General features: G+C 44.5%; 1 pseudogene; it reads right to left on the bottom strand.

Moving 5' to 3' along the window:
- Nucleotides 1–210: 210 nt before the first annotated feature.
- On the bottom strand, nt 211–326 carry LOC136637979 (5S ribosomal RNA; annotated as a pseudogene).
- Between the last annotated feature and the right edge of the window lie 15,349 nt (nt 327–15,675).

Here is a 15,675-nt window from a genome sequence, read left to right as displayed (position 1 = left end):
AATCAATCATGGAGGCTTCCTCAAGGTAAGGGAACATTTGTTCTGTTATCTCAGAGCTTCATTCCAACTACGTCAGCACTGGAAAGTTGAACTGAATTGGGCCCTTTGTGAACTTTTAGGGCAAAAGTCACCATTACTCCAAGAGCAAGGCAGCAAGCACTGGGTCACTTCCATGATTGGCAACCTTCAGTCTCGAAAGACTATGGTATAAGCCTACAGCACCCGGTATTCCCAGGCGGTCTCCCATCCAAGTACTAACCAGGCCTGACCCTGCTTAGCTTCCGAGATCAGACGAGATCGGGCATGTGCAGGGCAACATCCTAAGAACCATGAACACAACGAAGCTTGCAGAAGGCCATGTCCCCACTCTTTCCTCCTCACAGTAGCTGCCCATCCCTGAAAAGCTTGTCCTGGCAGCTGGGGGAGTATCTGGAATTGGATGAGATGGGGTACAGGGACTGCAAGGTGAAAGGAACTTTTCTGAAAACTGGCTGGCAGCACTTTCTGTGAGTGGGAAGAGAAAGGGGAAAAAAAGCTGCCTTTCACAAGCTTCCTTGCACTATAGTTCTTAGGATACAAGCTGTTATTATTAGGTTGGTTACCTTTTTAAAAAAAATTTGTAATTCCCCCATTGTCTTGCTCCAGAGGGTCTGTTCATGTCTTGTTGGTAGTAACACACGAGTAGTTGTCCCTCTGGGTTCACCACAAAGCACTCATGTTATGTTTGGATCCAGGAACCACCTGAAGGGTGTGTCAAGGGTATGACTTTTTGTCTCTTCATATTTGCTTAGCCAGGATAAGGGTGACATATTAAGACCCATATCATTGACCTCATCTCAATGGTTCCTGGATCCATATAGATATAGATGCAGGTAGAAGCCACAGTAAAGCATTTTCCATGTTGGTATTTACCAAACATGGAAGGTTCCTTGCAATTATGACATGTGAATAATGCTTTCTGCTCAGCACTTGGGCTTTCAACGGAGAGAGACAAACTAATGGAGAAACATCACGGTTTCTGTAAACAGAACATTCTGGGGAGCCAATGTCTTTTTGTCAGATCGTGACAATGAACTCAGATCAGAAAGCACAGAAGTAAATGGGAAATGGCATTCTGGACTCTGCCTCCTGTCTTTTACCCCAAGGCTACTAAAACCAGTACTATTTCAGAGGATAATGACAGTGGGAAGGGGCCCTCTGGATTGTAATTTGTTCTTGTTTCTTGAGGATTGAATGTGGTTTTACACACTCGGCTTAAATTAAATAGAGGAGTGGTTCCCAAACTGTGGGTCGGGACCCATCGGTGGGTTGCAACCTAATTTTTGGTGAGTTGTAGAACTGACAAGGTGATAGCTGACAAGGAATACATAATGAGTCCTGTGGAAACTGAAATGGGCAGCATGTGCATGTTTACTTATGAATAGGTGAATGTACCTTGCTCCACTTTGAAGGGCAGGCTGAGGGGAACCCATTCCCACCAAAGTGGTCACAATTCTATGACTGTGAAGCTCAACAAACACACCAAAAGGCATTCTCCACCCCTGCCCCCCCCCAAGTAAAACAGGGGCTTGAGTATCTGTTACTTAGAAACTCTTTTCAGTCTCGTAAAGCTAGGTGGGTCCAGACTCAGCAGAGATTTTCAATTTTGTTCATCTCAAGGCACACTGAAAAGGTTCTAAAATGGTCAAGGCACAACGCACTGCTGGCTGGGGGCTCACATCCCCCAATGGCCCTACTAATATATCAAACCCCCCAAACCCGGTGGCACACTTGCAGACCATTCATGGTACATTAGTGTGCCACGGCACAGTGGTTGAAAATCACTGTGATAGAGTAACATTTTAAAAAGTGGGTCTCAGTGCTGTAAAGTTGGGGGAACCACTGATATAGAGGAAACTGCTTCTTACTTGGTCTTGTGCTTTATCTTGGTTCTCCAAAACCAGGATCTTTAAAAAGAAATCATCTTCCTCTTGACTTGCACTTCAGTGAACCTGGGTCTCTTGTGTATATTTACCACATGCTTTTCCAGTGTGCATCATTCATCTGCCGACATCGGCTATTGCTGTGGAATGTTCACGGTGCAATAAACCATTTCAATCTCAGAGCTGCCCTACATGACACAGGCAGGAGAATAACACACACAAGTCTGTGTGCTACATAGCATTTTGAAGTGGCATGCACGTGCTTGCCCATAAGTCACTAGTAAGGCTGCAGATATTTGGAAATGTTATGTGAGCATAACAATGTAGGTCAATGAACTTGTATGCCTGAACTGCCAGGTGGCTTCCAGAGTCTTTCTGTGCACAGATATTAAATTGCTGTTCTGATATTACATTTGTCCCAGAGTCCCTCTGTGCTTTTAAATGTAATGTACAGTAATGTACATGTTCAGTGTAGTGCAGGAAGTGATCCTGAGCATCTGATCATACTAGTGCCCTAATTTCTAAGGGAGTGGTTGGCTTTGGCATGGTCTTTCACTGCATTCTAAAATTCTCCATCTGAATTTCTCTCTGGATTTCAGAGTTCCAAACTACCTGGTCTTGTTTCTGAAATGAAACCAATTCAGAATCTTCCATTTTTTGTTTGCTTTTAATTTCCAAATTTTGAAAATAATTCTGTGCAAAGACAGTTTCCCATTGCTTTCCGTTCATTCACTTTTACTCCCCACATTACCAATTCACATGAGTGTATTGATAAAAACACAGCGTATTGATAAAAATGAGCGTATTGATAAGACACTGAAAGTAAAAGAAAAAAATCAGACAATGTGATCATACATGTGACTATCAAAATTCTTTTTGTTTAGTGCTCTACCAATACACTGTAATGCGATGCAGTTGCCTGCACTGAGTAGAGGGTTGGACTAGATGACCTCCAAGGCACCTTCCAACTCTGACATTCTATGATTCTATAATTTTAGGAGCACAAATATACAATAAAACTCTGCACATGAAGGAGACTTTTGCAACGCTGCAGACAATCAAGTTGGGTTTACCTGAAACCAGAAATTTAGCAATGTGTCCATGCGCGCTGGTAACATAAAGGACAGATATGTAAATGAACTGAGGGACCGACAGCTCCAGCAAATGGTGAATATTCCAATTGTGAAATTTGTTTAAGAAATTCACCTAGTTAAATGGACACTGCAAAGGAGTGGAACACACTGCAAAGCAAACCTAAGGCACCAAATCTCAGCCTGAGTTCCAGGAGTCCAGGGAGCAGCATTTGGTTTCTCTAGAAAACACAGCAATCCAATTTACAAGGAGCAGACATGCCTCACTACCTTCCATACTGAATACAGCATTTAAGTGATCATGCATAATCAGTACTTAACTACTACTAAACATGTATTTGGCACCAATAGAACGCTAATTGCTTGAGAGCCCAATCCTAGGCATGTCTACTCAGAAGTAAGTTCCATTGTAGTCAATGTGGTTTACTCCCAAGTATAAGTGTGGATAGGATTGGGCCCTAATGCTGCAATCCTATACACACTTACCTAGGAGCAAGTCCCATTGAAATAAATGGAACTTCCTTCTAAGCCAGGGGTGTCTAAACCTTTTGGCAGGAGGGCCACATCATCTCTCTGACTGTTGGGGGCCAGGAAAAAAAGAATTAATTTACATTTCAAATTTGAATAATTTACATAAATGAATGTATTAGAGATGGAACTTGTATGAATGAATGAAGGTCTTGTAATAGCTCAAGGCCTATAAAAGGCCTTGCACAAAGCAAGGCCGGCCTTTCCTTTGCTGCCGCTGCTGCATCACAGATGTGAAACAGCAGACAGAGGAGGGAGCCCTCGTCCCACAGCTCACACAAGAAGTTGAGCAATCGCCCTCACATTGCATCGGGCCAGCACAGGCTCCAGCAAGTCTCTGGAGAGCCAGAAGCTCATTGGAGACTGAGGGCTCCCCACAGGCCGGACTGCGAGTCCTCGAGGGCCGCAAGTGGCCCCAGAGCCAGGGTTTGGGCACCCCTTTTCTAAGCGGACATGCATAGGTTTGTGCTAGAACTCTTTCCATGTTTGCTTATTGCCCAAGAACCCATTCACACATTCAAACATGCAGGCTGAGTAAAGAGTTTGGCACATAGTGAATGCAGCCATATAGTTATCACTATACCACGTTTTCCAGACTCACAAAGAGAGTCTGGTCCAACAAGAAGCTGACGGAACATACCAAGATCCAGGTCTACAGAGCTTGCGTCCTGAGTACACTTCTGTACTGCAGCAAGTCATGGACTCTTCGCTCACAACAGGAGAGGAAACTGAGCGCTTTCCACATGCGCTGCCTCCGACGCATCCTCGGCATCACCTGGCAGGACAAAGTTCCAAACAACACAGTCCTGGAACGAGCTGGAATCCCTAGCATGTATGCACTGCTGAAACAGAGACGCCTGTGTTGGCTCGGCCATGTTGTGAGAATGGATGATGGCCGGATCCCAAAGGATCTCCTCTATGGAGAACTCGTGCAAGGAAAGCGCCCTACAGGTAGACTACAGCTGCGATACAAGGACACCTGCAAGAGGGATATGAAGGCCTTAGGAGTGGACCTCAACAAGTGGGAAACCCTGGCCTCTGAGCGGCCCGCTTGGAGGCAGGCTGTGCAGCATGGCCTTTCCCAGTTTGAAGAGATACTTGGCCAACAGTCTGAGGCTAAGAGGCAAAGAAGGAAGGCCCATAGCCAGGGTGACAGACCAGGGACAGACTGCACTTGCTCCCGGTGTGGAAGGGATTGTCACTCCCGAATCGGCCTTTTCAGCCACACTAAACGCTGTTGCAGAACCACCTTTCAGAGCGCGATACCATAGTCTTTCGAGACTGAAGGTTGCCAACTACTAGTTATCACTATGATTACTCAGTCTTCATACTACACATTAACTCACAACATAGTCACTCTCTCTCTCTCTCTCTCTCTCTCTCTCTCTCTCACACACACACACACACACACCCTTCAGGCTATTGCTCCTGCTGGAAAACACTCACCTGAAGCTGAGTTCCAACTTCAGCACTGTGTGCTTCTAAAAGTATTCAAAACCTTTGTGTATCAGAAATGTCACGAACTTCAGCATGTGTCTGCAAGTATTAGCAAAAGACCTCCATATGTGTTTTTAAAAGGCAAGATGTCTGTGGAAACTATATTGATGTAAGGGAGCTCCTGATTCAGTGTATACCGAGGACTTGCTCAAAGAAGGTTAGGCAAGTTGTCCCTGAGTCATATGCCCATATTGTTAATATCCTGCAGATACATGCCAAAGCTTATGAGCATCATGTACACTGCGTCATCACTATTTAGAAGGCACCAGTTTCAGTTTTGGATTTCAACCATGGCCATGGAAGAATTTGCCAGTTGAAATATATCCAGCAGTTTGTTTTATTCACAACTATTGAGTTAACTTGAAAGAATTCAAATTATTTGAAGAATTGAATTCATTATTTCAGAGACCTGTGGCTACTAAATTGCAAATTTTGAGCTGGATTCTGGTGGGCCTCTTTTGTTTGAGGAAAGGTTCCTCCAACAAAGGAAGCTCTTCTATAATCCAACCCAGTGTTTCTCAAACTGTGGATCGGGACCCACTAGGTGGGTCACAAGAAAATTTCAGGTGGGTCCCCATTCATTTCAATATTTTGTTAGTAATATATTAGACTTGATGATATGTGACTTCATTTGGGGAAATGTTTCAGACCTATATTTTTAACAAGCTATTCTGTATATTCTTTTAACTATGATAGTCAATGGGACTTACTTCTGGGTAAGTGTGGGTAGGATTGCAGCCTAGGATAGTTAAAAATTGTCCTGATGATGATGTCTTTTCTGGTCATGACATCACTTCCAGTGGGTCCTGACAGATTCTCATTCTAAAAAGTGTGTCCCAGTGTTAAATGTATGAGAACCACTGATTCAGCCTATTCCAAATATTCACCCTTGGTACAGAAGATGTTCTTCTCGGTCCAACACATTCTGTTTTGTGTAGGCCCAACCATTTTCTGACAGAGTACATGTTCGGTGCCTCTCAGATTCTGCTTTCCTTTTCCTTTGGACACCACAGAACCCATCACTGCCTGCCAACATTTGCCGGGTTCTATGCACCTTTTCACATTGCAACCTGATCCTGAGTCAGGCACTCGGCTCTCAAAGAAAGCTGCCACTGTAGGCCTGTCAGAATCACACTAAGCATGAGATTCCATTATCCCCTTTGACTGAGAAAAGAGAGAAAGAGTTTGACTGAGCCACTCAGTATTTATGGAGTCATTCTGTACAGGCAAATGGGATGCATTGTAGTGTTGCATAAACCCAGATGTCCATTAAAGATTTCAATGGTGTTATATTTTATAAGCCATAGCCTCTGGAAATGCTAAATATTTTAAACTCAGGCATTAATAAATACTCAGCAGTCTGACCTTGATAAACTTATGGCCTTATTGGCAACCTGTCAGGTGCCACATTTTTCAGACCCTATGTGTTTCTTGCTTAGTTTCCTACTAAAGATTTTCTGTAGAATAATTTGACTTTTAAAATCCTGTCACCTGCAAGTCAAGTAATGATAGTTTCTCCCTCTTGGGATCCATATCCTGTAATCCCTTGGGGCCGCCTCAAGATTACACCCATAGCTTCCACCATCTATGTAGCCTCAACAGCTGGGTGAGGTGAGTGAGGTGTGCTTTATTTGTTTGCGAGGTTTATACTCCGCTTCTCACAAAGTTATCAAAGCAGCGTACATGGACAGCAATTTTTAAAAGCTTTTTTTTTTAAATGTCACACAAGCTGCAATCATTGAAGAATCAAGGTAAAAGAGAACTGAAAACCATCTAAAATAGGAAGTTATTCAGTCTACACCTGAAGGTCAGTAGAACAGAATCAGTTCAATAAACCTTGGGAAGGCATTCCATAGGTGGGCATCAACACAGAGAAGGCCCTTTCTCTGGCCAAGGCCCACAAAATGTCTAGCTTGATTCTCTTAAACAGGAGCAGGTTTGAACTACAGCAGGTGATTTGGATATATTTTTCTTTCTTTCCCACAAATCTGTGATCTCTGATTTTCCTGTGAGGTAGAACACAGGTCGCTATTAGTTCGGGTAAATACCTCCTCTCCCCGGATTCCCCCCAAATCAGAAAAAGCTCAGTTTACTTTAAATCCAGTTTCAAGGCCAGCTTGGACTTTGTTGCACCTTAATGATGTAATTGGGATGTAAGGGGGTTTGGAATATGGTTCCCTCTCACACTCCAAAAAGTCTTAGCCTCACAAACTTCCAAATCCTCTCCCATGTCATTGCTGCTGCACCTGCTACAGCTGCTGTGTCTATTGTACTGTCAAGGGGAACATATCTCCCTCCCTCCATCTTTGGCACCCTGAGGGCTTATGCACCGATAAGTACAAATGTTTTGTTTTCCTTTACTTACTTCCTGTTTGCCTTCAAGATGTCCCCCACAGCATACAGCACACACACTTTTTGGAGCAGCTGCATGCTATAGTATGGCAGGAAATCGGGTGAGGCTCTTCAGCACTTGTTTAATTCTTCCAGTGAAATCAATGGGACTTAAAGTTCTTAATATTATCAGATCATGCCTAATGTGTCTTGCGTGGTCCTTGATAAAAACATCCTAATTTGTTTATCAGAATAATCTGATTATTGCAGGTTTGGAAAGCTCCTTTCCAACCGCCATGGGTGCATTCTAAAGGCTGAAACTGAGAGCCCGATCCTACCATCAGGCTGCACTGCCACAGCTTGTGTTGTTTTTATGATGTTGCAAGCTCTATAGAGCAATTTATGATGTTGCAAGCTCTATAGAGCACTACTGGGTTGCTGCCAGCAGTGGTCAGTGGTGCTGGCCATGTGACAGCAGCTGCTCCAGATCCCCCTGCACCAGAAAGTGAGTGGCAGAGCAGGCCACTGGTGGGGAGGCAGAAAAATGAGTCATCCCTGGGGAGAAACCAGGGGCAGGCAGGGGAGAGACAGGGCGGATCTGGCAGCAGACGCACATGTCAGATCTTATCCCCTCTTTTGAAAACCTTCCCACCCCTTTTCCTTCCTCGGACATGCACCACCAAAATAGTCCGAAAGTCCATGGAGAACCATAGGTGGCCTGAGGGCTTACATGGAGGTGAGTAAAAATGTTTTTTTTTTTTACTTACTTATTATTTGTTTATTTACATATTTATATACTGCCTTTCTCTGTTTTTACCCAGCATTCAAGGCAGTTTACACAGGCAGGCTAGTCAGTATTGTTATGTGGGAGGAACTCACAGAACCTTCAGTTCACCAGATGTTTTCCGTCCAAATGCAGCCATCATCCTGGCTGTGCTCTGCACGTTGGAGCTTTCACAGTAGCCGTGGTTGGTGCTCAAGATTTTATCTACCTTCCGCATTTCACACATTCCACACTCTTTCACACTCTGCCTTCACAAGGTCCCTCAGCAGATTTCCCCATCTCCATCCAAAGTCTCCCATCTAAAGTCAGGACTGAAAGTGAACCTGCTTATCTTTCTTTAGACAGGCAAACCACACCTCCTGCCCAACCATTTCATTCATATTGCCCCCCCCCCCCCCACACACACACATCATACAGCAGCCACCTTTTTGGCATGGCTGCAAACTATCATGTGGCAGGGGACAGGATTGAACTCTGAGTCTGATACACACAGGAGAATCAGGTTTCATTTGTACTCTCAGTCCCAGGATGCCTTTTTCAAAGAGCCATTTCATCGCTGTAATGAAACGAAGGTGCTTTATTCTGAAAGGTACCTAATAACCATTCCTGCTGAGGGTTTAAAATATTCAGCGAGGTCCCTCTTAGCGAAGAGCAATGCGCTGATCCAGTCATTATTTTGACACACAGGTAAATTAATTGCCCGACATCTACATACTTCATATTTGTTATTTCAAAGAGGCTTGGCAAGTTTTTCTTTCTACAACAGTGACTGCCTTCAGGAGAGCTGGAAAGTTTAACCAGGTTTGAAATTACTATTCCTGCCACTCTGACAGAGCCCTGAAAAGTTTCATAGAGTCATCATATCTGGAGAACTCTTCACTGTGTTTTATTAATGAGGTTCTCTGGGTTAAACTAATCATTTATGTATTGCGTTACAACTTCCAAATTTCTCAAATTACCAACAGGTGATTTAATATACCCGCATCCTGCATCAGCACTCACTGCCAAAATCCATTTGATATATTTGCTTTTTTTTCATTTAATATGAAACGGCATCATTCAATATGCTGTGCCAGAGAGGGACGGTGGTGCAGAGTTTGAGTTCAGAACAAAGGTGGGAGGTGTCTGTCCACTGCAGCGGACCAACAATTGGACCATGAGCCCAACATAAGCGATAGGGCAGTACTGCTTCTGGTGGCTCTGGTCACTGCTAGCCCTCTTTGAATTTAATTCAGTACCTGCCCTCCTTTCCAGAGGTGTATCTAGGGTACAGCAGGTGTGGACACCTGTCCTGGGTGCCATTTGAAGAGGGTTGCCACACCGCTGAGCAGAAGGAATGACTGGGGGGGGGGGCAGATAGATCAAAAAGCCACTACCTTGTGTTTTGTCAGCTTCACAATCTGGCTGCCCTGTTCCTTCCACTCAGTTCCTTCAAGTGGGATCTTCTACAGGAGAAGGAACCGGAGGAGCTAGATCATGAAGTCACCAAAACACAAGGTGACATTTTGACATCACTTCCTGGAGGAGGAGGTGCTGGCCGCGGTGGTTTTGTGGTGCTACTCCAATTCCTTTTCCTGTAGAGGCTCCCACTTGAGGCTCTACCTTCAAGTGGTAGAATGGGAACGACAGCCAAACTGGAAAACTGCTGCCACCGGCGTCACCTCCTCTGGGAGAAACTGGAAGTGATTTAATGACATCACGTGATGTCATTATGTCACTGCCCCGGTGCCAGAACTTATAAGTCCTTTCAGAATGCTCCTTTCAGTCTGAAATTAGCCAATAAACTCAGAGTCAAGAAGGAATTTTACCCAACAACTATGATTTTCCCATTAGTGACTGTTTGCTTTGCATATTCCTTACTGATATTTGGTTGGGCTGACATTCTTAATGCCCATGGCAATTGGTTACAGGTACCAGAGGATAATCTAGTATATAACAGGTCCAACAAGGCACTGTTACAACAAACGGGTTCTCATGAAACAGCTTCCCAGGGCTTTGAGGGCCAGGGGTGTTTCAGAATAAAATCTCTTTGGAGGATTGTCTGCCTCCCTGTTCTGAGGCAGGACGAGTGGGGATTCAGACATTTGGCTCCTGCAGCACAGACAACTGTAGGGCTTTAAAGAGGTGGGAACAATCAGGTGACTGCTGCTGGTCCCTGAGCCAAGACATGCACTGCCCCTGTGATTTATATTCAACTCACAGTTGAGGAGTAGCTGAGTTACTGTGCTGCAGTTCTCTGTCACATTTAATTAATAAAATTGAGGCTCAAGTCTAACCCAATACAGTTGCCTCAGCTCTTATTTCCATGTATGGGTGCCATTTTGCCCACTGAAATCAGTGGGAAACAATTAAGATTGAATCAAAATTGGAAAGAGGTAACCATCCAAATCAGACACAAAGCAAAGCAAATTGTTGAAATAAAGCCAATGACACATCAGGCCACCAAACAAAGCAATTAAACCATATCTGAAATTATTTTTTGGCATATCTCTCTCTCTCTCTCTCTCTCATAAAATACTCTCAATATGCAAAAAATGTCTTTCCAAGTATTTCCAAGTTCAGTCAGGGATCCAGCAATGGGAGATCACTGGAGGGCAAGCTACTTGTCTTATCGTGCCCCTTTGTCAACATCTGTGGGTGTGATAGATCTTATCAGATATGTTAACGAATCAACATCTTTGGTCCCACACTGATGCAAAGTTTGGTTGCTGCTGGCGTAATCAGCTTTTGCCAATTAAATTTCTACAATGTGCTCGTGCCTCCCCTTATAATCAATGCATGGCATTTGTCCCAGACCAAGAGATAAGCCAAAGTTTGAGGGAAATTACATTAATTGTCTTTTGTCACAGCCAACCATCCAACCTCTTTAAACAACAAATCTCCATGCAGGATGTGCATGTCATCTGCTCAACCACCTGTATATAAGAAATTAGCATGGATAATCTTCCATTAGTATTAACAGGATAATACTATGAACACCCCCCACCCGTTAACACTCCCCCCCCAATCCATGCACCATAAATCTTCTAGGTATCACAGTTATGTTGTAGAACTCTTATGACGCTCTCGATCTGTGGGGCTTCTCTTTGAATCTCTTGCTATCAGAGTTTGGTCCCACTCAGGAGCCCTGACCATCAACAGTGCTAAAGCAGCAGCAGCAGCTGGAGGCACCAATGGCAGAATAATCAATGCAGCCCTATTGAAAGCACAGTCTTGAAGCTATTTCATACAGATGGGTTGATGGCTGAGGAAAAAAAAGAAAAAGAAAAAGCACATTTTTCCCCCTAAGGGGGTCCAGTTACAGAATTCCCTCACTATGTCTTGTTTGATGCTCAGTCGGATCAAATACAGCCACAGAACCTGACTTACAGCCATTAGCCATCCATATGATTCGAATAGAAATTGGGTAAAGCCCAAACTACGTAAAGTGTTTTTTTTAATGCGTAGTGTTACTTTGGGGGTCATGCTGATTTTATCAGCTGCTTTTTAAACAGCCTGGGCATAATTCAGTCACAATGAAGCATTTTAAAGTCCCGTTCATTTCAATGGAAGATATATACTTAATTCTACCACTGAAATCAGTGGATCCTATTGAAATAGAGGGGGCTGTAACTTGGCAGCAGAATTCATGTTTTACATTCAGAAGGTTCCAATTCCAATCCTTTGGATCTCTGGGGGAAAAGGGGAGGCTAGTAATGTTCAGAGCGCGATACCATAGTCAATCGAGACTGAAGGTTGCCAACTACTAGTAATGACTCTTGCCTGAAAACCCTGGAGAGCTGTTGCCGATCGGTGCTGAGCTGGATGGATCAAAGGTCTGACTCGGTTGAAGGTAGCTTGTTGTGAGCAATGAAACTTAGGGTGCAATCCTAACCAATTTTCCAGTGCTGAGGTAAGGGCAATGCAACTCCAAGGGAAGGGAACAAACATTGCCTTAACATTGCCTGAGGAGGCCTACATGATTGCCCCCCAACTGCAGGATGCAGCACTCACCCCACTGGCACAGCCATGCCAGTGCTGCAGAGTCGGTTAGGATTGCACCCTTACAGCCTGATTGTGTGCAGGACTTACAATGGTGGATATTATGATCCACCACCATAAGCACTGGACTGGTGGAGTGAAAGCTGTGCTGCCGCTGTGCACTTTATGGCTGCCAGTGTAAAAGAACAGAGGCCTTGTGTGACTGTGACAATGGATCCTAGATGCCCCACTGGAGCAGGTAGCTTAGTGGTGGGGATGGTTCAATGGAGGATCACAGGCAGTTTCGGGTGGGAAGCTGGCCAGGCAGGAGCTGTTCAGGGATGGGAGGGGGAGGATCTCGATGGCAGCCACACATGCCAAGACCCTATCCCACTTTCCCTGCCCCAAACTGCCCCCCTCAGTCTCCTTGGACTTAGCCATCAAAATAGCTGGCATGGGTTTGAGGAGATCCATTGGAGGCTAAGTGGCCTATGGGGAGTTAACGATGAAATATGTTTTACATACTTCTGCTGAGCCGTCTGCTTCCACCCCCCTGTAGCATGCTGCATATGATCTGTCAGTGGCACTACATACTATGGGCTGGCAGGTGATAGGATCGTACCCTGACAGCCCAATCCAACGTGACACTGTGCCACCCTTTATAACAACAGAACACAGTTCTGTGATCATAAATGGCGGTATGGCAGAATGCTACACAAGCTTCCAGCAGCCATTTTTAGTCCGCCATGGCAAACAATGGTTGTGCCAGAAGCCAGGTAAATCTGGCAGCAAAGGTAAGCCAGTGAGAGGAGTGGGGAGTGGCAGGGGATGAATGGAATGGGGCAGGAAGGGGAGGAATGGGGGAGTTTCTGGGTAGGGAGAGAGCAGGTGTGAGGTGGAACAGGAGAGGGGGTGGGTGGGTGGATTTCAGCAGCACCAGCATATGCCAGATGCTAGCCCTATTCCCTGCCCCCACCCTCTCCCTCTCCCTCTCTTTGGACTTGTACTATCAAGAGAGCTGGCACAAATCCAAGGATACCCATTGGGGCAGTGGAGACTTGGCCAGAGGCCACTGGACAATGCCTCCAAGCATATAGCGCACACTCCATTGGTGCAGCTGCACTGGCGGGGAGGGGGCAGAATTTAGTTAAGATTGGGCTGTAAGACTAATTCTATGCTCACTTTCCTAGGAGTAAACATGCATAGATTTTTGCTCCTAAAATGCTTTGCTTTGGCTGGATTTGGGAGCAAGTTCGTAATGTGTTTGACTACAGTTTTATTTCTGCAAGCTGGCTTGAACACTGTGAGACTATAAATAAGAATAAAAACAATCTGTTTTCATCCAAAGTACTAAGACTATTTTGGAGTATCATCAGCATCACTGGGCAAACAGAATTGTTTTCATTGAAATGCTCGGGGGGGGGGAAGACTCATTTCCTTACCAGCTGTTTTGACAGCAAATGCCATTTCTCCAAGCTCAAAGAAAGTAAAATTGGACACCATTGTTGAAAGACAATGATGCCCTATTGTGGCTTTTTGGTGAATTCAGGCGAAGTTAAGAGCATTTAAACTTAATTGGTTGATATGGATTGAACCCTGTACTGGATTGTAGCCATGAATAACTTTCCCGTCATGTACACCACATGGTGCAGGAAGCACATGGAACAAAAAGCCAGGCATTACAGAGTATGCAAAATGAAGGGGAAATGTATGGCTTTGTTTTTCCACTCTCTTTTTACCCTGGGCATTTTGTTCTGTACTTGAAAATTCAAAAGCAAACAGTTGAGTGACACTTTGGGAAACATGGGATTGCACTGAGTGTCTGAGGATAAAAAAAAAAACCTGTGCCTGAAAAAAAGGAGTGTCACTTGCTTTCCATGCACAACTCAGTGATGATTCACTTTCATGTCTGATAATCAAACATGTGGTGTCTGCAGCACACCTTGAGCTGTCAGTCGTTTCCCAGCCAGATGAAAAAGAAACCCCCTTATGGACGTGACCCCATCCATTTTCCCTCCACGCATGCTATAAAAATGCCAACATCGTTAGCGTGGCTTTCTTTTTATTGGGTTCTAATTTGAAAATAATGGGAATATTTTCACCCCCAATGGAGCCAAAGGGGCAATGAGCAGGAGTTAGTGGCACTGGAGTAACATAACAATTAGCAAGTGACACTGCAAGCAAACACCAGTTTGCTTGAAGGAGCCATAAATATATTCAGAATTTTGCACACACCCTGCTGTTCTCGCCTGCCGAAAGAGGCACAGTGGCAGAGAGGACTGGCGTCTCTTGGCATTTCACAAGCCTGACCCTATGAAGAGAAAAAGACATTTATAACCTCCTTTGTTGCCTCTCTTTTGAAAACTGGAATGTTCCAAAAATGTCAATTTTTCACAAATGTAAATGACACTAAAATCAAGAGCTCCTTTCACCGGATGGACCAACAGCAACCAGAGTCTAAGAATTCATACATATGAGACAAAAATCTTGGTTCCCGCCAATTGTAATTACATGTGTGATACAGATATACAGTCAGTTCTCTTTCTAACTCGCTATCTGTGAATTCGCCTATCCGTGAGGGGCCGAATGGCTACCTACCTCTCGTTATCCATGTCTCTGTTTTCTTATCTGCTGTACAGAGACCTTCTGGTGGTTGCAGAGATTTTCCGACCATCTGCAACCAGTGCGGACCCCTTTAAAATAGCTGGGAGAAGTTTCCACTGGCCATTTTAAAGGGGTCTAACACTGGTCTTGGTCACCATTCTGAAGGTCCCTGCAGCCTCTAGAAGGTCTCTGTAGCATCCAGGGACCTTCTGGGACTTCCTGCTACACTCTGCTGGCTTCCTGAGGGTCTCCACTGGATTCTTCTGATGGCAGCTAACATACCTTTTCCCCCTCAGGTACCCATTGCACCTAACTCCATTGAACCCATAGGATCAATTTTCATTATCTGTGAATTTGCTATCTGCTAGGCTTTACCTAACCCTAACACATTATGAGAACTGACTGTAACATATCTGGATCGGTCAACAGCAGTGTGACCTGGTCTGCTGTACAGTGATGCCCCGTCCTCCGCATAAGGATAAAAATAGCAGCAACTTAGCATGCTCTTCACATGATATTTCAATTGCAGAAGTCTAGAACTTCTGGTTTGATTTAAAGGAGCCAGGCAAACGAAGGATCTCCTTTGGTCCTGTAAATCAGACTTGAAGTCCTGCACGTCCGTGTTTAAAGAAACTGCATGAAGGACAAGGTAAGGAGGTGAGTTCTTTCAGTGTGGATTCTTTCAGTGTGGGTTTCTCTCTATCAGTGTGGGTTGCGGCAAGCTGGAGGGAGGTGATGGCAATGGCAGACAAGGAGAAAGTGACCACGAATTTGCCACCTCCCCTTCTTGTAATTGGTGGCTGATGCAATCTGCATCACTTCAACTGATGGATGGGCTGCCCGGGACCAGTACTGAATATTTCATATCAATAATTTTATATCTGTGAAGAATACAGTGGTATTAAATATTGACAATGTCAATAATGACTAACGAATGTTGTCGCATGCCTGAGATGAA

Source organism: Tiliqua scincoides, chromosome 1 (assembly GCF_035046505.1).
Source record: "Tiliqua scincoides isolate rTilSci1 chromosome 1, rTilSci1.hap2, whole genome shotgun sequence".
In the NCBI taxonomy this organism is placed as follows: Eukaryota; Metazoa; Chordata; class Lepidosauria; order Squamata; family Scincidae; genus Tiliqua; species Tiliqua scincoides.
This window is presented reverse-complemented; position numbering and strand designations above follow the sequence as displayed.